The sequence below is a fragment of the Micropterus salmoides genome, unplaced genomic scaffold (genome assembly GCF_014851395.1).
Source record: "Micropterus salmoides isolate LMB-PRFRI ecotype aquatic unplaced genomic scaffold, ASM1485139v1 Ms_hic_scaffold_234, whole genome shotgun sequence".
Lineage (NCBI taxonomy): Eukaryota > Metazoa > Chordata > Actinopteri > Centrarchiformes > Centrarchidae > Micropterus > Micropterus salmoides.
In genome coordinates, this window is record NW_024041529.1 from 1 (window position 1) to 11,424 (window position 11,424).

General features: G+C 40.3%; 1 pseudogene; it reads left to right on the forward strand.

Moving 5' to 3' along the window:
• The first annotated feature begins 166 nt into the window (after positions 1-166).
• LOC119918668 lies at positions 167-3,971 on the forward strand (annotated as a pseudogene).
• The last annotated feature ends 7,453 nt before the right edge of the window (positions 3,972-11,424 follow it).

An 11,424-nucleotide genomic window follows, 5' to 3' on the forward strand; every position in this document is an offset into this window, starting at 1 on the left:
TTTCATTTTATATTCTTTTGGTCTTTTACGAATAATCAACTGTGTAAAACACGGACATTTCATTTTGTATTTTTTATGGAAGTAGATACTGGAAGAGATGATATGCTCAACCGCTTTGACAAAGACATTTTGACCTATTGCAGAACAATGCATCACCTTTTGAATCTTACATTTACATTTTCACAAGGGCTTGAAGAAGCTGCACACTCTCCACATGTACAATAACTTGCTGGAGCGGGTTCCCAGGGGCTTGCCTCGGCGGGCCAAGACCCTAATGTTACTCCACAACTCCATTTCCGAAATTGGCCGCAACGACATGGTCCTGCTGTACACCCTGACCGAGCTCAACCTCAGCTACAACAAGTTGACCAGCGCCAAGCTGCACCGCGAGGCCTTCAGGAAGATGCGTTTATTGGAAACCCTGGATCTGTCAGGGAACAGCCTTCACTCGATGCCCCTGGGTCTTCCTCGCAGCCTGCAGGTGCTCAAAATCAAGAACAACCAGCTGAACTCCATACCAGACGGCGCACTGACGGGCATGGAGAAGCTACAAAAGCTCATCCTGGGCAACAACATGCTGAAACTGAATTCAGTCTACCAGGGAGCCTGGATGGAGCTTAGTGCTCTCACAGTGAGTGAGGGAGGGGAAGAAACATAATAGTTAAAAATTTTGAAGCCCTTGTTCACCACAGGCACTTAACAACCTGTAACCTAGGCTTTGAAGATTCTTGTGAGGCTTTGAAATGAGGCTCTTCCTTGTGCTTCTCATGTTTCACAAACTGGGCCATTCGCATGTATACCATTAAAAGGGAAAAAGGGATCAGGCTGTCGTTGTCATGTGAGTGAAGTGAACAGTGGAACCAGTGGTGCTGATTTTGTTAAAGTGTTTGTGAACATACAGAAGATATAACACAAACAGAGAATCCTGGGAACTGCTGATGCTGGCACAAGCCGGTCAGTGGCACAAAAAAAGCGTTGGTTTGGTTTGCTCCATTGCGTGCATTGCAATCCTTTATTTTTCCGTAAGCTTGTGTAATTTATCACTTTTTTCCCTGCACTGTTTTTTTAAATTTCGTTTCACATTTCTGCCAGCCACATGCTTACATCGTCCTTGTTGTGATGCGATGACACATCTGCTCGACCAGTCATAATTGACCTGGAACCTGGAATGTGCATTTTGGTGCCAGGGAGTATGTTGTCTCTGTATTTACTGGGTTGAGCCTCTAAATACATGAAACAGGGTTGTTGGTAGAGTATTAGGCATTTGGCACCTTTGAGGCCACAAGGGTCCAGGGCACATTAAGAGGATTAGTCTGTATTAAGTGGAAGCAAATTAATTCATGCTTCCTTATCCTTCCTCTGTGTTCTTCGGAATATGGGTAACAGTTCTGCATGTACAGGAGGTGTTGATAGCGGCATGTATGTACGGGAGATAGATTCATAAGCAGCCCAGTCAATTCAGGTCGAGGCAAGTACATGGGTTTGCAGTGCTGAACAATCTCATCACCTTTAATGATGTTTAAAATGCTTCCCTTGTGATCACTGTATGGTAAGTTTCACTTCCTAAGTAGTGTCAAAATTGTGTTCCAGGAACCTACACCCAAAACGGATGGAGAACAGTAGATGGCTGCATTTTAAATTTTGTTTTGTTAGGTTTCTGCATTGGAAAGGGGATATTAGTTAGTTAATACACTAATAAAGCATATTTCTGTATGATTCATCACATAGATCAGTGAAAATGTTTCATTATGTTCATTATACATTATGCTTCTTGTGATGTTAGACACTAGACCTGTCTGGCAACCAGCTGTCACACATCCCCTCAGACCTGCCTGAGTCTCTGGAGTACCTCTACCTGCAAAGTAACCGCATCTCCAGTGTTCCTGCTTCAGCATTTGAAGGCACTCCAAATATCAAAGGCATCTTCCTCCGGTAAGGGACACAAAAACCCATTTCTTATCAAGCAGGAGATTGTAGCTCATGTTTGTGGTAATTGTCAGTCCTTGATTTTCTTCCCAAATAACTCAACGGGTGTTAGATCCTTGTCAACACTCCATTCATCCTCCATGATTGTTTTCACAAGCTGCAGGACACATGCAGAAGGGGATTGTGGACCTCTGGTGGGTGGCTCCTTGCATATGTTTCTTTTCCATTTGGATTGATCTCCACTCAGGAAATGATTATGCAAGTGCGAAAGAGGAATAGATGTTGGGAAATTGTTGCTTTTGTTTATACTCCTCTGCAAGTCTCTAAGGGACAGCTACAATCGGGTAGACATAAACCAGTGTTCCTTCCCCTTTTTAAAACCATATTTTTTACAGTCAGTTCTGAGTGAGAGTAGGGACAATGTAAAGGTTTGGATTTCTATTCTTTTATTCACAGTGCATAAAACTCACAATCTTTGAAAGGAGTGCTGAATGTATGAAAGTAGTGTCGGACTCCGCAAATTGCTGCTGGTGGTAGCTTCATAATTATCTCACCCACAAGAGTGGTTTCAGTCTTCTAATTCAAAGTGTTTTTCCAAAATGTCAAACTAATTATTCAGTTTTGTAACACTGCCCTAACCCAAACCTGATATTACAGATGTTGAAATGTTAGTTTTAAACTTTTAAACCTTACTTTTAACTGTCAAAATTTACTTTCAGTCTTACAAATGATAGATTTAGTGTTAGATGAAGGATATTTACCTCATAAATGTAAACCTTGTGATGATCTTTTATACAAATATCCCTTGTGTCCTGGTCTGTTACTAATCAACACTGCCTGTTTGTTTGACAGTCGGACTGGCCTTCATTTAGCAGAATACTGCAGTGTGGTATCTAATCTCTCCATCTCCTCTAACTTGTGTGCATTCAGCAAATTTTCCACTTTGGTTTATTTCACATAGGGCAGGCTTATATCCACATGCACTGCGGCTGAAAGCAGTCAGACAGCAGAGTAAAGAGATTTTGGCCAAGCATTTTCAAGGCTTTTGTTCTGTTTGGTTTTTAGTCTGACCTCAACCTAGCTGCTTTATGGCTCGTGTTGACAGGCCTTGACCCCTTTCCAGGCTATTGTGCCCTTCATGTTGTTCATAACAGCTGCTGCCACATTTTATGTATTTTTTTTTTACGAAAATCCCCCTACAGATGGGAGCCTTTGACCTGAGCATATTTAGAGTCACTGGAATGCCTGCATCACTGGGGGAAGTGGAAATAGGATCCATGTGTGTTGCAACATATGCAAGCCTTTCCTGAGTAGATGCAGTTGATTTATGTTTCGGAAGTGCTTTAATGTAAAGTGAGTAAAACACCTGTGACTGTGTTTGATCAACTCAAAACAAGTTCAGTGTGACATGTGCTCAACAAATGGGTCCCACTAAACTGCTCCCTGAGTGGACAGAAGCTGTCAGATGCCTCATCCACCAGACAGATGTGATATTTTAATTTCTGTCTATTAACCATCTCCTCGGCACATGAGGATTTTGCTTTTGACCTCTGAAAGCCCAGTCATCAAAAGGCTAACTGTCATGTGAAAGAAAACACTTCACAAACTTGTCTCTCTCTGTTTTTTCCTTTTAAGGTTTAACCGCCTCTCTGTGAACTCTGTAGACGAGCTCTTTCGCACACCTGTCCAACTTGCAAGTGTTGGACATCGGCACAGGAAACACCGACCCCCACTTTAAAAGAGAGGAGACGGAGGGTGATAAGATGATGGAGGAGAAACAGGAAACATAAGACCTGTTCAAAAAACTGACATTGGACTGCATTGTGTCAAGGACAGAACAAGCTTTTAAAAGGAAATGAACCTGTGAATGTCATTTCCCAGGTCCATTATGTATTGTGCTGAATGACAGAGTGACAGTTTCTCACAAAGTGACTACACCCCTCACATTTTTGTAACTATTTGATTATATCTTTTCATGTATTCAGTGTAAATTTGCTGTCCCCTCAAAATAACGCATCACACAGCCATTAGTGGGGACAGCAAATTTACTGCTGTACACTCACTACTTTAAATTGTAGCAAAGTGTCATTTCTTCAGTGTTTTCACATGAAAAGATATAATCAAATATTTACAAAAATGTTTGGGGTGTACTCACTTTTGTGAGATACTGTACATATTTCTGGTGCAGGATACCGGATGAAGTTGCTTTAATTTCCATTTTTTGGGCTGGTTAGTATTGCATATCTTTATATCTGAGCTTTAATATTTGTTTTTGACTGTTGACATGCAAGATTTAATTGTGATTTTGTGCTTTTTTTCTAAAAAAAATGTATTCACAAAAGTCAATGTGAATTTCCCCATGTAAATATTTCAGAATCAATACAAAAAAAGGACAGATGTTGTTCACACTGCTTTATGTCATTTTGTTAATGGCTGCCTTGTGTCCCCAGCTTGAAAAAGTGATACTAGAAATACTGTGAAACAATTTGTGTTTTTAACACCAAGTTCTCATTGGAACCAACAAAGCCTAAGAAATCTCAAGCTGTTGAAGGAAACACTGCAACAAGTACTCTCAATAATTTCATTGTTGATTCTCTTATATTTCCAAGTAATTGATTTATCTCTGTACTGTCAAAATGTAAAAAATTGCAAATACTCATCACAAGCCTCAATTTATTTTTCAGTTTGCTTGTTCTGTTGTACTGCGGAACACAAAATTTGATCATGAGTTAAGTATTTGTGTTGGATGATACTGCCCGCGATTTTGTTGGGAATGTTCCAGAAAAGTGCCAGTGCCCACTGAGGTACTGCAATGACATCAACACCCTTGGAAAGCAGTAATCTACCTACAATGTGGATGACTTGATCATCTTTTTTATATTATTCTTTTGCCATGTGCTTGTGAATTAACTATTCCAAAACATAAAAGCAATTTCGACATATCTGAAGCTTCAATCCATGCTGCTGCTGCTACTTCAGTCCATTCCTGTTTTGTTTTTTTAAATGGCAAATATTTTTATATGACATTGAAAATACTCATCCTATTACACTCACTATATTGCTATGAATACAGTGTCACTTTCACATACAGCAGTATAGTATTGTCACATGTACATGTCATTGAACACAGCAATAATTATTTGAAAAGGCTGAAAAGACTGTTTGTTTCCTAAAATTCACCAGAATGTCTTCTCCCACACAGGGCATGTCACTGCTTATACATATATAATATATATATAAGCCAGATACAGTTATATAGAAAAATACATCTCTGAATACAATCTGTTATCATGAGAAAAATGTTGGTTGACAAAATGACAAAATATATGTAGGCTAGTATTGGATTAGAGTAAATTGAAGCCTTTATGTGACAAATGTGAAATGTACCATAAAGAAATTGCACATGAGAACATTCAGGTTTCAGGGATAGGTTCTGTTTTTAACAAGCCTATCTTAATAAAATACTCACACGCCTCTTGATCACACTGGCCATAAAGCAATGCCTTCCTACTCAGGGCCCGTGAATATATTGCTAGCAGGCTAAATCTTACTATACAGTTGGTACCTGTGAGGTGAATAATCAGAGGCTGCTCAAATACCGAGCTGTCAAATTCACGCAAACAATGTTAGATCAAAATTTGCATTGTTCTGTCTGATCAGACATGAACAAATAAGGGACAAAATCCACAGATCTCATTCCACGCAAAAGTGATTTCTAAAGTTCAATGTTGGCTAATTTAAGCAGCTTAGCAAGGAAACATTATCCAGTGATTTACTGTAGGCCTATAGTATATTTTAGTGTCAGAAAAAAAGATGAAAGTAGATTGTACTAGATTGTCTGCTGTCAAGCCCAAAATGTGATATTTTGCATTTTATATAGATATTAATAGAGCTGGATATGGCACCACCACTCATGCTGCAATGAAAAAATCTGGCAGTCCAAAAAGCGTTTTCCACACAGACCACCATTCTAAAAGAGATCTTTGTATAACTGTTTACAGAACACCACCTACAAAAAAGGTCAAATTATTACTGTTTGCATTATGAATTCTTAATCCATGGAGGTTTTTAGATTTGTAAAACTTTCCCAGAGCCTAAAAAAGAGAGAATTTTTATTTACGTGACATCATCCTAATGTAAAGTCCACAGGCCTAGCAGGAGAAACACTATTTCACATGTGCAGTGGGCTGTACAGTGTGGAAGCAAATGCAGATGCGACAATTTTGGGGGGGCATTTGTGTTCAGCAAGCAATTTTTTATTCAAGTCGTGGGTGCTATCTTTGAGTTCTGGATCTGGTTCTTGTAATACATCCATGACCTCCTCACTTTATGGAAACAGGGCGGCCTTCATGTAGGCCAGAATTCTTAACAAAGCAGCCGGTATGTAAGACAAAAGCCTGTAATAAAGAACACAGTGGCAACACGTATCTGTTCATGAAGTTGAAACCAAAATGCTGGCCCTCAGGTAAGCATAGTGATCACCAGCCGTGCTGCTATGTTTCCTCTCACTGCAGCACAGCAACCTGGACATCATCAGTATCTGAGCAGAGAGGGATGAAGGATCACCTAAAACAGGTTGACGTGTTAAAACGCTACTTATGTTATTCCTTACATTGTGTGTGAAGCCAATAACTGCACTTTATCAAGACTGAAGTCCAGGAACCGATTGTGTGATTAGTTCCTGCCACTGCACGCAGAGTCAATACCTGTACTTTATCGTGACCAAGTCCAATTCACTGCTGGCACAAAACTGGGTGGTAAATTTTTCTTTCTCTCTTCCTATACTAACATCCACACACACACACATGCTTTGCACACATCCACAGCCTAAACTCCAGCCATGCTCCACGCCATTTTGGTGTATCCACCATGTTGGTTCCTAACCCCTTTGGCTGAAGAAGCTTTGCGGGTCTGCCTGCCATTTTGGATCATCGCTGATCCACCCATGTGGTCATGTCCGCCATTCAGATGATAGGGACGTGACGTTTTTGATCATTGATCTGTGCTGAAGTAAATGAATCCTATTGTACCTTGAAGGAGTAGTTGCCTGTGGTTATTTTATTTGTTTATTGTACTGTAATAACAGCTGCTTGTGATTGTTAGTGCTCAGATTCACACCTCACTGTCCACCCTATTAATGTAAAATAGTGTTTCAATATTGGCATTTATAGGTGGGCAAACCCCTTTATTGGTTATTGGTCCCTTTTTGTAATATTAATAACTTTATTCATGTTTCTAAATATCTTTGATATTTTGCTAATAACCAAACCTGCCCCAGCACACTATATTTGTCAATCACTTAATGGCCAGTGTGGACAGGAGGAATTAGTACATTGACCAAATAAGTCTTTCCACATACAGTACATGGTAAAATGAGTATTGTATTAAGACAGACCTGGAAAGATCCAAGCCTAACCTTCAACTGAATGACTTCAGTGCATAATGGTGGAAAGTTATATCAACTAATACAGTAGAAAAGCTGTAAGTTCATGAGTTGTAGATTTAGAATAATCAGAGGTCGTTTGATATATTGCAAGTAGTAGCAAATTCCAGTCAACCAACAAACAAGGACCACTTGGTTTATGTTGAATTACCAGTGGTTGTTTTAGGCTGTTCAAGTGCCAGGAAAGTTTAATGTAATCAAGTGCTCCTGAGGCTGTTCAAATACTTGAAACCGTATAAATCTCTATTTTGTCTGCTTAATAAAGTTATACCATGACTACAAGGAAAGTTAAAGCTTCTGCTCTTCAGTCCTGTCTTCACATCACTGTCAGCACCACCAGCTTTGTTAAGGCAAAATTAAACAACGTGGGCATTTCTCTTTGCCTCCTGATCATTTAGCTCAAACCAGACACTTGTCTCTGATATGACGCAAACGACTGGTTGCTTGCAGCAGTACAAAATATAATAAACACGTCATCTTATCATGTTACACATGGGCAAAAAACTCATAAAAAATGTAGATATCAAATAGAAATCAGTTAATCAATGCAAGTACTCACACCTGTGGTCAGAGTCTGGGAGATTAGGTGCGAGCTCACCCTGAAGGTCCACACCAAGGATGAGTTTCATCTTGTCTTGTCTTACAGAAAGTATTTCACTGCTATAATGACAATAAACCAACAGCTTCCCCACTAAGAGGGTTACCTCTTAGTTATTAGGACATCTGGTCACCAATGGGTTTTGACCCCTTAATAAGTTGATAGATGAAGAGGAGCCGTGCTGTCCTCCCACCTCTACAGGTGTCCTTTGCTCCGAGGTTCTGATCAGCACATCTACACAGACAACCCATCAAACTCCAGGAGGAGGCTATACGTTGGTCTCAAGACCATTCATGTCGACGGCGCATTGTTCTTTGCTTTTCTTGAGCTGCCTTGGCGGAATCTGAGGCTTCTTCCTCTCTGAAGCCGGCCGGACGCCCTCCTCCAGCTGCATCAGTCGGGCCACGTCGGAAGGAATAGGCTCGTGTTTCACCCCTGCAGAAGGAGGCTGGTAGTTGCCGTTGTTGTGACAGTTCGTCAGAGGTGGATTGTTCATTGGGGGTTTGGCCTCACAGATCAAAGGCACCTGTGCAGCGACAGGGTCACACGAAGGGAAGCAAGAAAAATTGTCAGAGAGGACATGGAAAAAGGATTCACCTTGTTGAAAGGAGCTGGATAGTTACTGACAGCAGAAATGTGTGTCCTTTCCGCCATAATGACAAAATGTTGACGTGTAATTTTGTCAGAGTTGTGAAAAAGAAGCCACAAATAAAACTCACCCCATCTCCCTCTTTCATGAAGTCTTTCCTACAGATGTGTGCCATGATGCCTGTGGCCAAAGCATCCCCCATTACATTCACCATGGTGCGGAATCTGTCTCTGTAGAGAAAAGCATTTGGGAGAGAAGATGAATGAGTTGAACTAAAATCTGAAATATTTGGCCAAATGAAGAAGAGTTGAAGAAGATGGGGCTCCGGTGTTTTTGCCCCAGTAGGATAAGTTTGGATGTGTTAGACAAAAGTCTTGGAGGTAAACACACATGCTACTTACAAGGCCCAGTCCACTGCAATGATAAGAGTGATGTCATCGGTTGGCAACCCGACGGATGTGAGCACTATCACCATGGTGACCAGTCCGGCTTGAGGTATCCCTGCTGCACCAATACTGGCTGCAGTGGCTGTAATACTGGAGATTTAGAGAAACCTGGTGTCATCTAAAAAACACAAACCTTAACAACTGTATGTGATGTACCAACTGAAGAAAAATAATGTGATTCCTGTGGGTCATCTTGAGACTAAAATGAAAGAAGATCACAAGGGAATGCTATTTTCAGTCCTTGTTTTCCACAGTCTATCTCCACTCATCTTTTGTAATTTAAATGGTCTATCCATCTATTTAACTTTATCCTTGTACTCTAATTTTCCTTGCTAGACATTTATTAATACCTAGTTGTCTTTAAATGTCAAGCAATTTTGCCAAGTAATCTGCCTGATGCATAGTCAAGATAAAGTCACTATATATACAGCATTTGAAAAAAAAAAAGACTTTAGCTGCCTTTAATGGTAGTGGTTGACCAGACCAGTATCCTAGGAATTATGTCCATTTTGGATGATTCGTGTCCCAACATTGACTTTTTTTAACTGTATATTTGCTGAGCTAACAGGTCTCAAAATCAACACGTGCAAAGTCAAGTGATATCAAATAATCCAAAACCTCCAGCACCAGTTATAATAATAGGTGTGCCACTTGGATTTATTAATCAGAATCAGAATCAGAATCAGAAGGAGCTTTATTGCCAAGTAGTGTTTTACACATACGAGGAATTTGCTGTGGTGATAAGGTGCTACACGTAGACAAACATACAGTCGACATAAATAAATGTAGAAATATATATAAATATGGAATGGAAGAACAACGTTGCAGATATATACATGTGCATTATTCTGGGTAAGAACTATTTAGGGAATTTTATCAGCAAAGCCCTGGGTGCATTTTCCCAACTCTTCAACATCTGGAATCCCAAACAATATCTACAAACAAAGGTCCATCTATATACGAGTTACGTTATGTCCTTCCTGTTCTACATTGAATGGCAGCGAGAGACCAAAGCTGATATATAAAAGAATGAGGCATTCCACAATGGATGCCTGAGAAGGTTATGTGGCATATTCTGTATCAACAAGATCTCAACCTAGTAATTATACAGAAAAGCAAAAGCAAGAACACGATCCCAGATATAAGGCAGAGGTGACTGCAATAGCTGGGCCATGTTCTTTCTTTGGAGACATCCCAAAGGTTGCGATGAGATGGACTCCTCAAAGGCAAAGGAAAACCTGGAAGACTGAAAATTACTTGAAACAGAACTCTGGAGGAGGTGGCCAAGATGAACCTTTTTTGAGGGGACACTCAACACAAGGATAGGGAACAATAGAAGGAGTTCATTGAGGCCCTATGTCGTAAAAGGTGTAAAAGAGGAGAGTAAGTAGAGTAGTAAAGTTTTGTTAACTGTAATCATGATCTGTCTCTAACCTTAACCAAGTGTTTTAGTTGCCTAAACTCAGAAGTTTCTTTAAAAAGTCCAATAATTGTAATGTTTACTTTCTTTTTTTTATGATATGTTGGGATCTACATGTTGATGTTCGTCTGATTTCTGGTGCAGATTCAGAGGCTGAGACTGGGATGATCACTCTAATCACAGTATGATGGTGAGAGATGGTGAGGAGGAGGTTGGGGTCAGAGGTCCAGCAGTAGCGTGACTGGGATATGGTGGGTTATCAAGGCCACATGGCTCTTTTCAGAGCGAGATAAGCCGATAGTTTCAATCTACAGTTGCTATATGAAATGATATAGAAAAACACACAGTGGCTAACATAGGGTAAACATAGGGCAACTGTTAGACAGAACACAAAATTTGTTGGTACAGGTGCATCTAAATATTTAATTCAGAGATTCAATCATCACAACACAATAGTAAATAACTTGTCACTGAATGCACAAGGCATTCTAGAAACCGAATATGCGCCATTAGTATTCATGCCAGCCAAACAATGTGGGAGTCTCACTGGCAATTCACAGAGTTGTGTGTTTTTCCTCGGAGCATTAAAACACTGACAAATTTTCTTTGTGTGCATTAGCAAAAATGTCTAATGGAAAGATCAGAGACAAGAGTCAATGGACTAAGTTCAAGATTCATTCTCCGGCATATCAAAATTTCAGAACTAGTCCACAATATTTTTGTAATTCAGGACAGGACAGGGTGAAACACACTGTGGATCATTGTTTGCTTGACACTTAAAGCTGCAGTCAACAATTGAACATACAATGCAAAACTTTCCGCGTCTCTCTCTGCTGCTTGTATCACTCTGCTGGGCCACTTCCATATCCCACAAGTTCCTACAGCAGCAGAAGGAGCCGATTGGCCAGTGAAACCTCATCCTGCGTAGGGCTCGCTCTCCACGTTGAGAGCCTCGCCTAGACCCCGGCCCCTCACGCTTCACCTCATTTTCTCAAAGACGCT